We start from the raw sequence: 20,242 nt of genomic DNA on the forward strand, positions 1-20,242 counted from the left end.
ATACCATCATGTTTCTCTGTGGCCTCCTGGTTACTCTTGTGAGGCAGACTTATTGGGCCTGGAAGCTTTTGATCAAAATATCAAAATGGGGATTTGTGGGCCTGTTACTGTGGAGTGTAAATACATGCTTTAGTTCTCCTGCCTTCTGCCTAGAGAATTCCTTATATCCTGCCATTCCGAACCTTTCAGGCACATATGAGATTCTCTTTGAAATCATAAATTCTACCTTCCTAATATACACTCCTGGTTTTTTTGTGGAAGTTAAGTGATTCTCCCCATTGCTCCAGGTACCTCCATGCTTTCAGCTGATAATGCACTATTTTGTCTTTTTAGGCGCAGTTTTAATTTTTAATTTTTTTCTTTTTTTTATACTTTTCTTCTATTTTTAAAATTTTACGGTTTTATTTTTTGATTTAATTTCTTATTTCTCCTCGCCTTATTTTTTAAAATGTCATTTATCACATGCTTAATATTAAACATCACATATAACCAAATTTACTCTCCAAATATTTATTTATAAATAACAAGTAAATTAAAAACATAAAAGATAATTTTATTTCTAAGTCCCCATGAGTGCTCTTCATCCATTTATTTTCACCCATTTTTCTTCTTAACTTGTTGTAGTAAATATGTAAATAAACAGAGTAAATATACTCAGCTCATCTACTTTTCTTTTTGTTTACTATACTTAGTAAAGGCCTAGATTTCTTTATATTCCTTTACTTGCACACTTTAGCTGCATTATGTATAGTATTCCATTACATCAAGGTACAACAATTTGTGTAACCATTCCCTTATTTTAGTTCACTTAGGTTGTTCCTAGTTTTGGGTAATTACACATACTACAACTGTAAAATCCTTTATTAGATAGTACCTTTCCCCCCCCTTTTTGATAACCCTTTCCATTATATTTATGATAATGGAATTATTCAGTCAAAGGGCATGATTATGTTGTAATTTTGACTGCATATTGCTAGACTGTTTTCCAAAAAATTCTACTAGTTTGCAGGTCGACCATCAATGAACTTGTGCACCTATTTCTTAATCTCACCAGTATTGTTTCCTTACTTTCAGTTATTTTTGCTAATTTAATTTGATGGGTGTAAGGTGGTGCCCCAGAGCTGTTTTAATCTAAACGTCTTTTGTATATTAATGAGGTTGAGCCCTGGACACTTTTCATATGCAGGCAGACCAGTGACTCATGTGGCTATAGCCAGAATTCTCTCTTTTACCTGATGTAGAACCCTTTATTGTCTTCCATAACAAAATAGTTACCTTCTAATAGATTTATTCTGAGACATATTCCAACAAGGAGATTAAAGCACATAACAGTCTTTCTGTAGCTAGTTAGCTGCCGTGCTCATTATATAATCTCTATTCATGCAGCTTCCCAACAATTTCACTAAACACCTAGTGAATGATTTTGGTTTTTGGTCTCTGGGGATACAAAAAATATGAGTCCCTGCCCTTGAGAAACTTAGAATCTAGCTGGGGAGACATGAAAGTATAAATAACAGTACAGAGTTTAACACAAACTAAAATCTGGGAGGAGGGAGATTGTGAGGGGTAGGATTTAAGTAAGTAGAAAAATAGATGAGGGACGAGCATTTCTGATAGGGAATTGGATTTTTTTGGAGGGGTGGGTCTGTGTGAAGAGGTTAAAAGAAAAATGATGATTGTAGGGGAACCATACGTTTCTAGGGGTGCTTGAGACCCCAAAGAATTCAACTCAAGCCTTCTCAGCCAAGGGAAAAGAGAAAGTTTATTAGGGATTCACCATAATGGGTTGTCTTAAGAAATCCCACCCTTTGTGATGCCTGTTTTCACAAGCGGGCCAGATTCAATCCACTGAGCTAGATTGAATCTGAGCGCCTTCATGGAGGCAAGATGGAGATTATATACACAAAGGTTGTAGGAGGGATTGAGGGGCGGTCTGGGGTGACTAGAGGAGGGGTTTAGGGAGGGTCTTGAGGGGAAGTCTAAGGAGGATAAGGTAGGGTCAGAGTCCAGGAACCAAGAGAATGGGATTAAGGGCAGGAAGTTCCTGAAGGAATATCAAGGTTGGGAAGTAACTGAAGGCATGCATATCTAAAGTAACAACAGAGGGCAAGGTTTAGGTAGAGATTTGGGCCTAATGATAATGTGAGGCTTATGGCCTTAGGGAAAGGCCAGATCTAGTTGGAAGATTCAAGTGTTATACCAGAAGCGAGTGAGACATGCCACAGAGTATAAATTTTGAATGGAGAAGTTTATTAGCCGGCGGTCATTCGGGGAAATTCCCAAATCAAATGACCACGTTTGAAGCGAGAGGGTAGTTTATTTAGACAATACAGGATTCAGTGCTTAATTATCTCTTGAAGTTTACATATGTTACTTTGCAGACTCAGCAAGCCTGTGTTATTTCACTTTTTATGACCATGATACATTAGATACACAATTTTCCCTTTTTTATGGAACCATTCAAATCTTTGAAGAAGGAATGACTTGATGCAAAGCACCTGAGGTTTGGGCCACTAAGATAGGGACAGAATTCACACAAGAACGAATAAGGTAGGGGATATGAGAAAGTAATCAGGAACCTATAGTTACAGGTAGGATCAATAAAATGAAGGGGGGCCAACCAAAGTGCTAGCAGGGTGGTGAGCCAGGGGGGACATTGGTCCTGAAAATCACTCAATATCAGCTTAGGCTAGTGCCAGGTGAAAAACTTGCAGTAAAAATTCCCTAAACGCATCCTGTAAAGCAGGGGTTTGGGAAGTAACTGAAGGCACGCATAAAGTAACAATAGAGGGCAAGGCTTCAGGCAGAAATTCAGAAGCTTCTTCAATTAGAGTGGCTGTAGCAGCCAGGGAGTCTAATTGTTTTTAAAACAGGCAACTGGCTTAGACAACTAAGGACTGCTTTAGGACTCCCAAAGCCTGTGCTCTCCCTTCATCAACATGCCAAGTGAAAAGTTTGTAAAGACAAGAGTGTTGACAAGGGTCAGTTAAAGTATATACCTGTAAAATATTAAGCAAGGTGCTCCTCTCAGGATTAGGGTCTCATCCCTCAATGGCAACAAGGGGAAAAATATCCTTAAGTAAGTCTGATCTGGCCTTGTCAACAGAGGTAGGGGTATTTCCTGAGCAAATTTTAGAGAACAAAGAAGCCCAGGTCCTGGATCATCTTCCAGTTACTCATTAATTCAGGCTACAAAATGGTATAAAACATTCCACATTTCCCCCGTTTGGTCAAAGGCAAACTGAAAGTTTCGCCTAAAGACCAATTAAAGGTATGGAAAAAAAAAACTCTACCTTAAAAGTTCTAAAAATCCTTATCTAGGTGGATTCAGGGTTTTTTTTGGTTTGTTTTTCTTTCTGTGTTTGGACATCCCCAGAGATGGACAGTAATTATAAACTACTTGTAAACAAGCAGGGGGAGCAAGTTGCAAGGGGATCAGTAGGGAGCACAATGGGGAAACTAGAGCACTTAAGTAAAATAAGCTAAAGACACCAAAGGTACAAGTAAACAGTCTTGGGAATGCAAGGGACTCAGAAAGAGAGTTGTGCTTCATACAGGTTCTGGTCCAGAGTCTCAGGAGGGGCTGCCTGCGTCTGATGCTGTCCCCTTCAGGCTCCTTTGAAACCGGAGGGCAAGGTGTCCTATGGGCTCAGATGTCCACTTGGGATCAGGGGCAGATGTGACAGAAAGATCAAGGAGTCCATCCACAAGTTGGCAGCTGTAGAAGTAGTCAGATCTGACAGGAGCTCCCAGAACACATATGATTTGATAATTGAGAGAAAAACAGCACAACATAGGTCCCAGCCACACAGGGCTAAGTTCAAAAAAATACAATACCTAGATAGTAAAAGAGAGTTCTGCTTCTCTGGTTCAGATCTAGAAATTCTCAAACAATTCTAACTTAATATAACTTAGTACAATCACTTAAATTTGGTTTTCCTTCTTTTAACTTCAGAGTATTTCAGTTCATATATCATCTACTGTTTCTGTCCTTACCTAAATTTTGTACCTGGTATAAGAATCCTTTAAAATATAAAAGTCCAACCATAAATTGAATTCATCTTCCTTTTAAAATCATCAGACAGATACCTTACAAAGGAGATATAATTTCACTTGTAACAATATCTCATACAATTTCCTTGTGCAAAAATCCACATTTAAGATCTTATTACCAAAACATACTCCTCAGCTTGAATTTCCAGAATTGATAAATTTTGGAACCAGTCATACACATCTGTATATAATTCTTAGGGGAATCAATCTGATCCGTTTTCCAAATTTGCTATCCCTTCCTTCTCTTAGACATTGGTCACATTACATCTTTGCCTAATTTGCTTTGCCTAATCATTTCCCCTTTTTTAAAATTTTTTTTATTTTTGGAGGATGTTATCCCTATATTATTTCAATGTTTTATTTGGCCATGAACATAGGTTAAAATTGTTAGCTATTCACACCTGTATCCTATTATAATAACTCAGAGATATCTCAATACTCATCTGTTACCTAACAGATTTATCATAGTGTTTACAAAACTTCTTGTTAATATGAATTTGCTATGAAAGAAACGAGGGACAATGTCATATATCTTAACAGAAGGAAAGAACTTCCTTAGCTCTGTTTGATTCCAGGCACCAGTCATATCTGATAGCCAATCTTATAGTCACCAGGTGCTGAAAGCAGGGCTTAAGAGTAATCAGGTGGAGACTCCTTTTCAGAAAGGAAATAGCAGAATTGGGAAACAGAGTCAGGAAGATCTTACCTAGGCTGTGTCCAAGGTCGTCTTCAAGACTTTTTCCCAGGCACAGACCTTTCAAGTTCTCAACTTGCAATGCCTGCCATACTACTACTGGCTTCACATGACCTAAACCTGTAATCAGAGCTTAAAACAATATTAAATTGTAGTCCCATAAAATCTTAAATAGCAAATAAATATCCTTCACATGAGACTGCCCAAATTTCATTGAGCTAATAATTAACAAATCAAGCTACATAACATTTCCAGCTTCTAAATACTTCCTCACACTCTTTCCCAACTTGCTAAAACCATCTGAAACTATCATTCTCAGGACAGGGGAGGCTTAGCTAACTCCCATTTGTCCCCTAACTTTCTCATCTGCCTTTCGTATCCCCTCAAGCTTTTATTTACCTTTCCAAATCTTTCAAACCTATTACTCAGTGTCCCTTTACATTTCAACCATAACACAAAACAACTCATTAGTTAGTACTTTTTACTGACATAACTGTGTATACTGGAATCCCATTCCAGTTTACTTAAACAAACAAAAGAGGTTAATGACTGACCTCACAAGTTGATGGATTTGTCCCTGTTAATTCCTTCTGGAGGAAAAAAGGAACACTTCAGGAATTGAGTCTTATACATATTGTTAAGCTCTAACTCTCGCTTAAAATCACAAAAACATTTTCCAAAATACTTCTAGAATTGTTTACCTAAACTGAAGATGTCTCTGATTTAGTCGCAGTAATTAATTACACTATTTGTGTCAATACCTAATTGCTCTTATATCACTTCACAACATCCAAGAACTCTATCTTGCATAAATACAATACAACTTTAAAATCCCAGCCCTAGTCCACGGGATAATGATTCAACCCTACATCATAAAACTTCTCTTCCCTTTCTAATTATTCTCATTAACACTTTAGAAACCATATTATCTTTCATTTGACTATACAAGAGTACCAGTATAACCAGTCATTCGATTAAAACAACAAGATTTTACATATTTGCATTTACCCAATTAAATTAGCTTTTATTACAATAACAAAGTTTACCAGGACCTTTAAAAACTTTGTCCATAGGAATCCCTCTACCCTGAAAACTAGGAAGCTAGGAAGGCTCAAGATATGGTAAAAGTCATATAATTCAAGATAATGTCTAGGGTCAAGGCTTCCATCCTTCATGGCCATGGACAGACCGAGAGATGTTTTAGCTCCATCTGTTGACATAAGATAGAGACATCTCTGAGCCCACTCTGCCAGAGGAAGGTCGTTAGGCATTAGCCTTTTTCCTGGTAATTAGCTCACATTCCTTAGAAGAGTCTTAGGGGCCCAGGCCCCTTGCTGAATGGCAGGAACTCAGTCTGTTTTTTTATATGCAGACTGGGGTTTGCAGTTAGGGGCTGGGGGCAGGGTTTTTTTTGGCAATAGCTGGCTACTCAGGTATCACACAAGGACAGTTCAAGGGGGCTCCCAGAGACTGTATTCCAGATTCAAGGGGGTTCCCAGAGACTGTGCCCTCACCATGTGCATGCTGTTTTCAGGGAACAATGAGTAGATTGGTTTGGCTGTAGAGTGGTGTATGTTAGATTGAAGAGGGAAGTGTAGGGATCAGCCTAATTGCTGTAATATAGAGTTTGGACTTCCACCCGTAGTCAGCAGAGAAACAATGAACAATTTGGAGCAGGAGATTGATGTTTGGAAAATGGCATTTTAGTGTTGTACCAGAAGCGAGTGAGATGCCACAGAGTATAAGTTTTAAATGGAGAATTTATTAGCCGGCAGCCATTAGGGGTATGTTACCCAGATCAAATGGCCCCGTGCTGGGGTGAAGGTGTGGCTTTTATAGGACATATGGGTACAGAGGTTAATTATCTCCTGGAACCTACAGGCCAGGTCACAGGGTGGGGGGAACAGGAGCAAAAGGTCTTGACTGATCAAAAGATTCTGACAGGTTATCCTTAAGTGGGATAATCTTATTGACATTCCTTGGTGGAGTCACGGAGCCTCAGGGATATCTGCTAAATGCCAGAAAGTCTAAGTCCATTCCTTATCATGCAAATGGGGGTTTCTCAGAGGTCTCCTGATTTTTCCAGTATTACATTAGCAATATTGATAATGTTATGTGTCAGCCAGTAGTAGGTATGCATAGACCTATTTATTGACCATTTGTGATTTGTTCTGAGCTAAAAGGAAAATCAGGGATGGCCAGTGAAGTAAAAATTTAGTTCTTGGACACATTCTACACTGTTCATCCTATGTTTGCAGCCAGGTAATTAGCATCTTTGTTTGCCTCTGACTTCTTTTAATTTGCTCAAAGAATATTTTCTATGTTTTAATTGTAGATGACTTTTAGATTCCCTTCCTGAATATTGTCATCACTTCTACCTCCACAATATCTCTCATTGCTTTCTCACAGTCATTAACCCACTTTTGGCCCATGTTGCCTCTTATCTGGACTATTGAAATAGCCACCTAACTGGTCTCCCTACCTCCAGTCTGTCCCTCTCGAACTCCATCCAGCTACTGAGTTCATATGCCTAAGTCACAATTATGGTGATGTCATAACCTCTACCCAAGAAACTTGAGTGACTCGCGGCTGTCGCTGGAATAACATGCCAGCTCTACTGGAATCTAAAACCCTTCCTAGCATGCCTCCCACTTATTTCTAGATCTAGACATCTTTAGATCTCTATAGATATATCTTTATCTCTGCATCTAGATATCTCACTCTTTACAGATGTATCAATGGGCAGCTAGGTGACACAGTGGATAGAGGGCTGGTCTGTATGACCCTGGGCAAGTCATTTCACCCTGTTAGCCTCAGTTTCCTCATCTATAAAATGAGCTGGAGTAGGAAATCGCCAACCACTCCAGTATCTTTGCCAAAAACAACTCCAAATGGGGTCATAGAGAGTCAGACAGGACTGAATAACAACAACACAGGTACATCTATATCTCTAGATCTAGGTATTTTTCTCTCTGTCTATAGATATCTCCAGATCTATAGATCTGTATCTAGATTCTAGATTTCATGGCTTATGAATCTGAATGTTTATTCCCTCTCACACACTCTAGTTTGCAGCCAAACTGGTCTACTTGAAGTTCCCTTGCCCAGTTTATGTGATTATGTTTCCTACCTCCCTGCCTTTGCATAAGTTGTACCCCTGGGATGTTCTCCCTCCTGACTTATCAAAGAAAAACTTTAGGTGTGGCCTCTTACCAGAAGCCTTCTGAGGTCTGAAGCTGTGAGGGTTTCCCCAGTTATTTTGCTTTGACTCTGCGTATTTTGCATTTCATTATCTGTGCTGACTAATTCACCCCCAGTAGAATGTGCCTTAAGGGCAGGAATAGTCTTATTTATCTCTGAATCCCCAGCACAAGGCCTGGTGCTCAACTAATGAATTAAACTGAGGTCTTTTTTGCTACCTATATTTCATAGGGAAAATGACACAAGCATATGACTTTGCTTTGGATAAAATTGGAATGAAAATTATGTCTTATCAGGTATGTTTTGTTACAAAAGTATTTATACCAAATTTGTTGGATATAAACAGGTAAAGAAAGTGAATGACCTTTAATTTTGTTTTTCAGATTTGGGTGGATTACATCAATTTCTTGAAAGGCATGTAAGTACTTTCAGAATTAAATTTTATGCTTGAACTCTTCTAGTGTGATAGCAAAAATGACATGTATTATCTGTCATACAGGGAAGCTGTTGGATCTTATGAGGAAAATCAAAGAATAACAGCTGTCCAGAGAGTTTATCAGTGAGGTTGTGTTAATCCAATGATCAATACTGAGCAACTTTGGAGAGACTATAATAAATATGAAGAGGTAAATAAATAGTCATTGGTTGGCTACAAAGTAGCCCCGACATTAAAAATTCTGACCTTCCTGGTGCTTAGTGCCTGGACATTGGCGTCCCTCATTACTCATGATAAAAGGGTTACTAACAGGACTCTGAGGAATATTTGAGTTTCTCTGTACTACTGATAAGAGGTACTTATAAGTATGTTCTGACCAAACAGTATGAAGTACAAAGGACATTTTTGTTTAGACTTAGTTATTCATCATCTCTGTGCTTATTTGGAAGCACTTTACTTACAAACTAGTGAAGGAATTATGACCTCAAAGTATCTTTTATACTCCTGTTTGAATTTTCAGAAAGTCAAAGTTATAAAGAGAGACGAGACATACCCAGAAGGAATGAACCTAGACGATTTGTTTTTAGTGCTGAATGGTCAGCTCCTCCTGTCATTCATTACAATAGAATTTTACTAGAAACCGTACTTTAAGTAATCATCCTTTCTTATAGTCTGTCCTATGTTTGAAGATGTTTTAATCATCCTTAGCTAAACATGTCTGAAGCCAAGGTCAGATTGCATAGGATACTGTGCCTTAATATGTCCTAATAGTTGAGGGAGGAGATTTTTTTAAAAGTGTAAACTAATGCTGACTGTCTGTAATTCCTTTCCCTCGTCAGGCTCTCAATGTTAAATCATCAAATATTAATATGCAGCACTGGAAAGCAGAAAGCACTCATATACAGGAGACCTTCTCCATCAAAGCCTTTGTGCCCTGCCATGTAATGAATGAGACTTGGGGTCATTTGAAGCTTGCTGCATTATATTTATGTGAATACATCTGTTCATCTTATTTCAACATGTACTTCTAAAATAAGTCCATTCTTAGAATTAAGTTATTCATGTGTACTCCCCCACTATATGCTCTTCTTCAGAATTTTTTTGTTTTACAATGAATGCTAGAATTTTAAAATGTTAATCATGTAGCATGTTTTCTGCACATTTTATTCTAGGGCATCAACATACATGTAGCAAAGAAAATGATTGAAGATAGAAGTAGAGATTACATGAATGCCAGGCATGTGGCAAAGGTTTGGAATTTAATCTCTATGTTTAGTTTAATAATTAATTATGAATATGTTGCTCTTAGTGGGGTCCCATGTCCAATATTGGAAAGACCACCGACTAGAAGTCAGAGGCCCTGGATTCTAGTCCCAGTTCTAGGACCGTGGCTTAGTGACCTCAGACAAGTCACCTAACCACCAAATTTGAGTTTGCTCATGGGAAAATTGTTAGTATATTGTCAGTTGCTATATGAATGTAAGGCATTGTGTATTCTACTGCCGTTGCTGCTGTCAATCTGGATTAGTTTTCACTGGAGGCAAATATTGTTTGGTAAATAAAATACAAAGTAAATATGTACTAAAAAGCTAAAATGGTTTTTCAGGAGCAACAAAGAAGAATACAGAACATGAACGATAAACTAGATTTGATCTGAATACCTAAACTTACCTTGGTAAGATAGTCTGCCTCAGGACATATCTCTGTATGTCAAATATAATTTTATATTCCTACATTCGTTTTAGAGGAAATTAGAGAAAATATCCCTACTGTATTATCCTTTACTGAAAAGCTAAAGTAGAGGTATTTTTAAATGATGAATAATAATTAAGTAGTTCCATTATTTGCTACTGTGATCTCTTAGATCACTCCCAAAGGACCCAAAGGAGGGGGTTTCTGAGCTGTTCTGTTGGAGCAGTCAGGACTGCTATCTGTTGTTACCATACCAGCAGCCTTCCTTCTTCACTGAAATGTAAAATACCAATAATTTTAGCTACAATAAAATGATCAGTATTTGAAAGAGCCTTTTGGACAGTTCGTGTGTATAAATATTTTCCGTTTGATCAATATTTCAAGCATACTCGGCTAGTGCTTGTTTGGGTAGTACATAGACTAAAATGGGATTCATACAGAGGAGAGTGTGATGGCTCTCCCACAGGAAGCATGATGAGCAAATTCCCGAAGACTTCCATATTCTGAAAATAAAACTGGATTTTTTAAGCCAAGAAAACAGGCTTACTAAAACTTGCTAAATATTTATATTCTAGGAGTATGAAACAGTAATGAAAGGTTTAGATCACAATGCCCCTTCAGTACCTCCACAGAATACTCCCCAAGAGGCTCAGCAAGTAGACATGTGGAAGAAATACATACAGTGGGAAAAGAGCAACCCCCTCTGAACAGAAGATCAGATGCTCGTCACAAAAAAAGGTATCCTAATCAGCTCAAAACACGGGGGGCTTTCTTAGGAATTGGGAGAGCGTGAGACATCTTTTGTATTCCTTCCAAGTAGTCCCTGAGAGTCATTTGCTGGAAAGATTGGAGAGTCTGCTGAGACCAAGCGGCCATAGCCAAACTTGTGCACATCGTTGTCTTTGAACATTTTCTTGCAGTGATGTTTGCGTACGAGCAGTGCCTGCTGGTGCTGGGCCATCACCCTGATATTTGGTATGAAGCTGCCCAATACCTGGAGCAGTCCAGCAAGCTGCTGGCTGAAAAAGGGTAAATCAACCCATGGCTTCTTGGTTATTTCCACTGGGATTGGTGGGACCTGACCCTGCTTTAACTACGCATTCAAAGATGAGAATCAGACAAAAAAATTGTTGCACATTTAGAATGCATGTCAGTGAGGAAGCCTGGCCATGAACAGCCTAGACACTTTTCAAAAGTAAATATAGAGCGATGGCTTTTAAATAACTTTATTAATAATGATTCAAATGGCAGTCATTTTATATATTCCTCTTGCTCTATGTGTCTTGGGACTGAGTATGTTTTAAATTTATTTAGTAATAAATCAAATGAGATAATATTTGTAAAGTGCTTAATTGACACAGTACCTGGCACATAGCAAGGTTTAATAAATGTTTATTCCCGAATTATCCCCTCCCCCCCAAAAAGTGAACTTTTAAGCTTTTAACAAAATATAAATCCAAATATTTGTATTTATGCATAAAGAAAATCGGATAAAGTATATTAATTAACTGCATTCTCAATTGTGTTTAAATAACTGAAGGTTAGTTTTATTTCTTGCCCTTCCACCATAAGACATGAACAATATTAACTTATTTAGCGATGAAGCTACTAACATACATGAGAGAGCGATTAGCATTTTATTGAAGAAGAATATGCTTCTTTATTTTGCATATGCAGATTATGAAGAGGTGAGGGAAGAAAACAAATGTTTCAACATTTTTCCTAAATGTGTAGGAATTACTTCATTTATTATTGAGGTGCTATTTCCAGCTATCTCCTTTGCCTTATTTATCCTTGCCCAGGGGAAGAAAACTGAATGAAGTTAGAAACCATTTTGCCTTTTATGTTTACTTATGTATAAAACAATGTCACAATAATGCATCTTTGGGAGGACTTCTTATGAAGCCTAAGAGCTGAGCACAGGGACTGGTACACAGTAGGTGTTTAATAAATGCTGATTGATTGAATACTATTTACATATTGATGTGGAGGCAGGATATGGATTTAGATCTGTGTTGTGTGCACTTCTCACTTGTTTCCAGATCTTTCCTGCTACCTCAGAGTCGAATGAAATATGAGAACGTGCGTAGCATACACAATCCAACTCTGGCTGTTCAGGACATTGACCTGAATCTGGTCTGTAGTAGCTTCAATACTTTCTTTTCTCAACCTTTATATTGTCTTATGGTTTTTCTTTATGAAATAGGAGGCATAAGCAGCCTGCCTGTATTTCACACATTCAACTTCTAGAAGACCTTCACCCTTCACTCTTTGCTCTTCCCTCTTCCTTTACAAAATACAGTCATGATTACTGTTGAGTTTCATTGAATGAAGCCTTCCAAATTATCCTATAGGAAAAGGCACAATGTTAGATATAGCATTTGCTTGTTAATTGTTTTTTAACTTGATTGCGATGCATTGCTATATGTAGAGTATAGGGAGCTTCCTGTCTTTGGTGGTGAAGACAAGACTTTTGTCTCAGGAAATTTGCAAAGTTGATTTGTTTCATTCCCCTTTGAATTCAGTCGGATAAAAGATATATTTAAAAAAAATCCAACAGAAAACTGAAGAAACACAAGCTAAGGCAACAGATGAAGAGAAAGTAAGTAGATAAAGCTATATCCAGCGCAAATTCCAGATAGTCATGATAACTGTTGAGTCTCATTGAATGAAGCCTTCCATATTATCCTATAGGAAAAAGCACAATGTTAGATATGGGATTTGGCCTTAATTTATGCTGTTTAATTGGATGGAATGCCTTGCTATGTGTAGAGAATATGGAGCTTTCTGCATTTAGTGGTGAAATTAACAGTTTTCTCCCTCAGGAAATAACAAAGTTGATTTTATTTTGGGCCCCCATTGGTTTAAATTGAATCAAATTAATATCTGAACATAAAACCAACAGAAAATTCCAGAAATTCGAGCTAATGCATCAGATGAAGAGAAAGTAATTAGATAAAGATCTATCCAGAGCAGCTTAAAGCTTACTGTTAATGCTTACTGTTGGGTTTCATTTAATTAAAACTTCACTATTATCTTATGAGAAAAGCCACAATGTTACATATGAGATTTGCACTTTACTTACTATGTTTAATTGCATGGCATTCATTGCTCTGCATAGAGTATATATATATACATTGAACTCATTGAACTCATTCAGAAATGCAACTAACCAGGGAGACATCTAACCACAAACATCAGGCTGGGTTGAGGAGCCAAAGGGAGGAATTTGGTTCTGTGGGTGATTGGGAAGGAAATACAGAAGTGGTCATAGGGAGGGGGGAGTGCCACTGTAGAGGGGGAGAAGAAACCCAGGGATGCAGGGATCCCAAACCAAAGTTCCCAGGGTGAGGCCACCTGGCATGAATTCGCAGACGCAAGCATTGCTTAAGTGCCTTGCCATCCTTCCCACTGCACTGGCAGTATTTTTGGATCTTTCCATCTTCCCTGCCCCTGAATTTTCTTTTATATCATCTCCACTAATTAGAGATCAACCTTGTCTTGACTTTTCAATTTGAATCTCCAGCGGTTGGCACATAGTAAGTGCTTAATAAATGCTTTTAAAATTATACATTCTTTCATTCATTATTATCCCATTTTAGAAAGGAGGCAACTTAAGCTCAGTTATGATAAGTGATTTGCCAAAAGTCAAGTGGCTATTCAGTAGAGGAGCCAGGGCCAATGCAGGGTTAGGCCTCTGTGTTCTCAATTCAGTGATGCTTCTGTTACATCAGTAGGCAAAACACTATCTCCCAGAATTCAAAAAGATAGCACTGACTTACTGCTGGTAAGGAATTAGTTTGGAGAGGTTTTTCCAGAAATGGCAAAGAATTTGTGCTGGTATATACACACTTTTTTATTTACTGCTTTCCCTTTCTGACCAATTACATTCATTTGAAAATTACTTATGTTATTAATGATGTGGTCTGTTGCTACAGAAGACAGACAAAAGCTAATGGTCCCACTTGGGAAAACAGGATTAGATACATAGAACTACAAAATTTATATTTCCCATTAATTTCAGAACGGGAATGGGAAAATAGGAAACCCTGAATGACATACAGCTCCATTCCCTTTTGGTAGTAGAGAGACAAATTTTAGTCATTTGCAGAAGTTTGTATGAGGTTCTAATGTTCCCTAGGGTGTGCAAGCCACATGTATAAAATGTGAGAAGAATCAGTAATGACAGTTTTGAATGTGTGTCGTGTGCAGCTTTGTATACCCTGAAGAAATGGCTGTATGATCTTTCTAAATAAAATAATATCACAACATTAAAAGCGAAACACAAAGAGATAAAATTTATGGAAGTCTTTAAACTTGTTTCTAGATTGAATGATTTTGTTCTTTAACATTGGAATTCTGTAAATTACGTGAGAATACCACCAATGTTACTGTACTATTCACTAATCTTTCCTTAGCTTAAGTAAAAACACTCCTCAAGTCCCATTGTCACCTTGAGAAGAACTGGATCAAGTCTTTCTAAAATAAACACAGTTTGTGCCTGTGTTCTTTCATCTTTTAACATAACTGGAGGAAAGAAGCAGGTCCGGTTTTATAGTTAGAAAATTTTGGACTGATTTCAAAAACAAAGCAAAGCAAAATAAAACATTAATAGAGCACAACTGAAGATAGGTAGGAGTCAAAAGTGATCAAGAAACTGTTGGGGCCTAAATGGGCTTTCTGAGAAGCTGCAACAAATGAACCAGATGAACTCCAAGTGCATGGATTCACAGCAGGTTGTGTTTTCACTGTGGCTATCAATTTCTGATTACCAGTCTTTGAGCGATTACCATGAGAAAGGTTAATTAAGGCACTTGTTGGCAGTTGATATCCTCTTGAAGGTGAGTGCCACCAGTGGCTATGGTGCCGAAATGGCCGGAGATGGCCAAATGCAGCGGAGAGTGAAAAGAAAACCACAAAACATGGGCAAGGTGGAAGAGTAAAAAACAGCTCTATTTATTAAACTGAGGGACAGGGCTTACATACCCTTTTAGGCAAGCAGAATCAACAAATCCACATGGGAGGCATTTGCATAATGCATGACTTCCTAGTGCCTTTCTTCCCCTTTTGCCATAAACAACATTGTGTTAATAGCCCACAGGTGGTATTTGGGGGTTTTTGAGAGAGCATGTGTGTACCGAGGAGGTTTGAAGAGCCTTCATCTTGAGCAGCACGTGTATGCTGAGGGGGATGGAGAGCCCTCGTGCCAAGCTATCAGCCCAAGGAAAAGAACAGGCCTCTGGCCTTTATCTTATCCCAGAATGGACTTTCTCAGAGCTGGCCCTCTAGAGGTAAGCACCTAAAATTAAAAAGGAACCAGAGGGAAACAACATATAAGATTTTAGCTAAATTAAAAAAAATAATAATTTGGGGCAATCCAATGCAGTTCTGGCTAGCCCACATTTCTCCATACTTTCCACAAGAATATGAGAGATTTTGTCAAATACTTTGCTAAAATTTAAGTAAACTGTATCTACAGCATTCCTTGGATCTGCTAGCCTAGTAATCCTATAGAAACTGGAACTGATTTTAGTTTGGCATACATGACTCATTCTTCATGAAACCACACTGGCTTTCTCTGATCACTTTTTCAAAGATTTTCACTATCCCTTTACATATGTAACATATTAGTATTTTCAAAATTTTGCCCGGAATCTAAGTTCACTTGCATACATTATGTAGATTTTACTCTCTCTTATAAAAATCAAGAAAGTTGCCAATCTGAAGTGGTTCAGCCTTTACCCGGCCGTTTGTTTTCAGTTTTGTGGAATGTAGACTGTCTAAGGCTGGTGACTTGAAGGCATCATCAAGGGTCATGTGGCACTCTATCTCTCTCCTTCAGTCTAGTAACTGTGACTTTCTTAATGTACAGGTTAAAACCGAATTGCTTTTATTTTTTTTGGCCACGTCCTGTGTATTATTGATTCATACTAAGCTTTCAAACGTTAAAACCTCCAGATCATTTTTATACAAACTGCTAAATATCCAGTCTTGCCCAACCTTTCAAAAATGATTTTATGAGTACAAGCTTAAGACTTAATATTTACCTCTAATACATTTTATTTTCTTAGCTTTTGGTCATCATGCAAGTCTGGTGAAATAGTCTCATATCCTGATTCTGCTGTTGGATGTGGTATGCATTCCCCTTCCCCGACCCCACAGCTCTGCCAAGGTTTACACTGCATGCAAACTTGATGAGTTTGGATCTCTTTCTTCATGCAAGTCAAATTTTCTTTGAGATACTACTTTCTTCTTTTAAGGTGATAAGAGTAAAATACTACTTATCTTGCTGTTGTATTCTGAAGAGTTCCTTAAAATTCTGTTATAATTACAGACTGAGAATTTATCAGAGTTACCTGTATTCTAAGTTAGTAGCAGCCCAAACTGACCAAACTTACAGTTGGGAGCCCACTTGTATTTTGTACATAACTTCATGAAATCTCCAGGTAGAACACACAATACTGTTCTTCAAGGAAAAATGATTTTAGAGTTTGCCTGTTAGAGCCTACAAATATCCAAAAGAAAAAGGTTGGTGACAATATCTGCTATTTGGGGTAGATGGGATGATAATGGATTCAGTTCATTTAAACAATTAAATTGGATTCAGTAAATACTTTGTAAATGTCTTATATATGAAAAACACTATGCTAGACGTTTCTGGAGCTTAAAAGGCAGAAATGAAAAAATCTCTATACGTAGAGACTTTTTATTCTAATGGCAAAAGGAAGATATATCTATATCTACACACACACACACACACACACACACACACACCCTGGAGAGACAAAAACAACTGGAAAACCTATGCTGAAGCCTGAACAAAAAGAGGATTCTAAGAAGCAGAGGAGTGAAAGCAATGCATTGCAGGCATAATAGACAACACAAATAAAGGCACAGAGATGAAAGACAGAATGTCAAATTCACATTGTCTGAAATACAGAAGGCATAAACAAGAGTAAATAAGTCTAGAAACGTGGATTGGCTCGATTGGGAATGATTTTATTTGATTTATTTTTTGGAAGGGGGGAAATGATTTTGAATGTCAGGCTGATGATTTTAAATTCATAGAGGTAATAAGAAGTCACTGATGATTTTTGAGTTAAATGGTCATAACCTGTGCTGGATTTTTTTTTTGAGGCAATTGTGATGAAGGAAAATTAGAGAAAGAAGATTCTAGAAGCAGGGAGATGAATTAGAAGTAATAGTCCAGCTATGAGGTAATGAGAACCTGAATGAGGGTAGTGGCTGAGTGGGAGTAACTCTGATGGATGCTAGAGAGGTAGTGGAGGTAGAATTGACAAGACTTGAATGACAGAAAATGTATATTGTCTGCTGGTCTCTTCAGCCTGCTAGCCAACTATCTGTCCAAGTAAATGGATGAAGGAAGAGGAAAGGAAGGGGTAGAGGAAATGGAAACAACAATTTCAGCATGTATCCTTGCTTCTCTCTTAAAACCAAAATTTAACACCCTTCTTGAAATCCACATATACTCTGGGGAGTGATGAGTGGGACTAGATCTCCCATGCAAGAAACTAGGCCTAATACCAAGAGAAATTTCTGACCAATGTACAAAATTGGGGGCCACATCCAAGCTGGGCATCCCCCAAGCATTAGGAGGTCTTGCCTATTAGCAGGCTAGGGGATAACTTTCCAGGGAGAAATTACTGAACATAATGCTGAATTAGAGATTAGGGTGATGTTTGGGACGGATCATTTGAGTAGCAGTAGGAAAACCCTCCTTAAATGAAAACCTGGGTTTCTTGGAAATGACATATACAACTAGTAAGATATTACTGGGCAGCTAGGTGGCTTAGTGGATAGAAAGCTGGGCCTGGGTAAGGAAGACGAGTTCAAATCCAAATTTAGAAAATTACCAGCTATGTCATTTAACCTGTTTGCCTCGGTTGTTTTGAGGATGAGATGACATAATATTTGTAAAGTGCCTAGCACAAAGTGTTTATCTGTTATATGTTAGCTATTAGCTATTATTATTTGGAAATGACTAAGTTTGAGGGAGGTACAATTTTAGGGAAGAAAGGTAATGAGTTTTATTTTTTACATATCAAGTTTAAAATCCAATTGTACATTCAGGAGGAAATGTTTAGTAGGCAGTTGGTAACACTGAACTGGAACTCAGGAAAGATTAGGATTGTATATTAAGATGTGAGAATTACCTTTGTGACAATAATTGAACTCATGGGAGCTGGTAGAATGGTCAAGAGAAAAGGTATAGAGGAAAAAAGAAGAGGATCCAGGAGAAAATTGTTTTAAGGATGAGAGAGACATAGGTGTAGTGAAGAAGCCAAGAGATTGAAGATAGAAGAGAGAGATTAATCTATGGGAATGAGGAAGCTCCTGTAAGACATCAGAGAGCATGGGATGAATGGTATAAGGTAAGAAGAGCTGCCTCTTCCTCACAGACTGGAGCCAAGGAGAAATAAATGAGTGTCAATACAGAGGAGTTCTGAGGGAGGGGAGGAAAAACTCACAGTGGTTGACCACCCCAGAAGGAATGAAGGAGTAATATGAGGTTTCAAACAGCTTCTCGATGGGCCCTATTAGTTAGGAGAAGATCACCATGCAGCAGCAAGTGCCCAGCTAAGATGTGTTTAACATTTATAAGCAACTTCTTTCAGCAGCATTCAGCACCATAGGAGTACAATACGACAAGACAGATGGTGGAATTGTTTTATCATGGTATGGGTGCAGACTGGACAGAAAGCAAAGGAATCAGGGGTAGAGGGTAGTGAATAGCTGACCTGTTCAATCCGTTTTACCTGTGAAGGGATGGGAAGGGAAATCTGAATAAGGGGATGAACTGACAGTGCCTGTAGATGTGAAAGGACTAAGAGATCATTATTAGGATGAAGAATACATTACAGAGCAGCAGATTCAGGATTGATGAAAAGTTTTCCAGGGTGGAATGGATTGCTTTGGGAAATAATACCTTTGTTCTTGCTGAAGAACTTCAAACAAATTCTGCGTGACCACTTCTCAGGCAGGTTGTAAAAGGGTTTCTTGTTCATCCGTATGTTGGACTAGCTGACCCTGGGGTTCCTTATCAACTGTGAGATTCTGTGACTCAGTTGTCAAATCTACTGCTCACACTCACATAGTAGTAGAATCGTCTCCTACACCAAAAGGTATAGTATTTCTGAATGGCCATTCATGCCCACAGATGGTACGAGTCTTTCTTTACAAAACGGCTTATACATATTATTACAGTGGCTATCAAGTCTGACTGAGGTGTTTTCTCAATTTGTGGGGGAGATATTTTCCACGTTGTGCCTATGAGTGAAATGGTGCAAAAAAGGCTTATACTCTTTTATTTCCTAGAGGAATTATGCTCTTGGTGGCCAGGTTCCTTTCCCCCATGTTCTGAGTTTGTTTCCTTCTTCCTGGCCAATGTAGCAATCAAAAAAGCATTTTATCTCTTCTGTTCAGAGGAGAATGAGGATGGCTGGCCTATGTCTGAGTGCATATCTCTGGCTAGGATGGAGATGGGAGGAAACCTTGGAGGTGAAGGAAGAGTAAGCTTCTCAGGACACATTTTCAGACACAAGCTTCATTAGTCTAATCTTTAGTCAAATTAATCCCGTTTTATTTTCTTAAGTGTTTTAACCAATTTGGAATGGCTTTCCAATTCCTATCCATTTCCTGTAACCAAACACAGAGTAATGAATGGAGTGCCCCACAAGGGTTTTCAACTATATACATGTTCCACAGCCCAAAGTCATGAGGAGGCTTCCCAGAAGTCGGAAAATCTAAAACATGGTATTAAACGGGCAATAATAATCAGAACACTGAGGTAATGAGTTCTCAAGAAATCAGCATTAGATGAACTTCCATCTAGGAGCTGATGCAGCTTTTTGCTAGAATGATTTGCTCTAGCAACAATTATAAGGCAAGGAGATGGATTGAGATCCAACCCTTGGAACCCAGCTAACTCTATTGATGATTTTTTTTTTTAGACTAGGATGACAGCCTTCCAAAGGAAATAGTTTTTAGTTGATGAAAATGGGCCAAAGCTGCTTCTACCATGTACCTATTAATTAATCCACAAGCATTTTATTAAATACCAGTAGTGTGTACTAGGGAATATTGGGTACTAGGGATACAAATAAATAGAAAGCATGAAACTCAAGGATTCTGCAATTTGTTACGAA

The 20,242-nt window shown here is 38.1% G+C and overlaps 1 pseudogene; it reads left to right on the forward strand.

Moving 5' to 3' along the window:
* Positions 1–15,019, forward strand: part of LOC118841497 — a 36,252-nt pseudogene extending 21,233 nt beyond the window's left edge.
* The last annotated feature ends 5,223 nt before the right edge of the window (positions 15,020–20,242 follow it).

Source organism: Trichosurus vulpecula, chromosome 1 (genome assembly GCF_011100635.1).
Source record: "Trichosurus vulpecula isolate mTriVul1 chromosome 1, mTriVul1.pri, whole genome shotgun sequence".
Classification (NCBI taxonomy): domain Eukaryota; kingdom Metazoa; phylum Chordata; class Mammalia; order Diprotodontia; family Phalangeridae; genus Trichosurus; species Trichosurus vulpecula.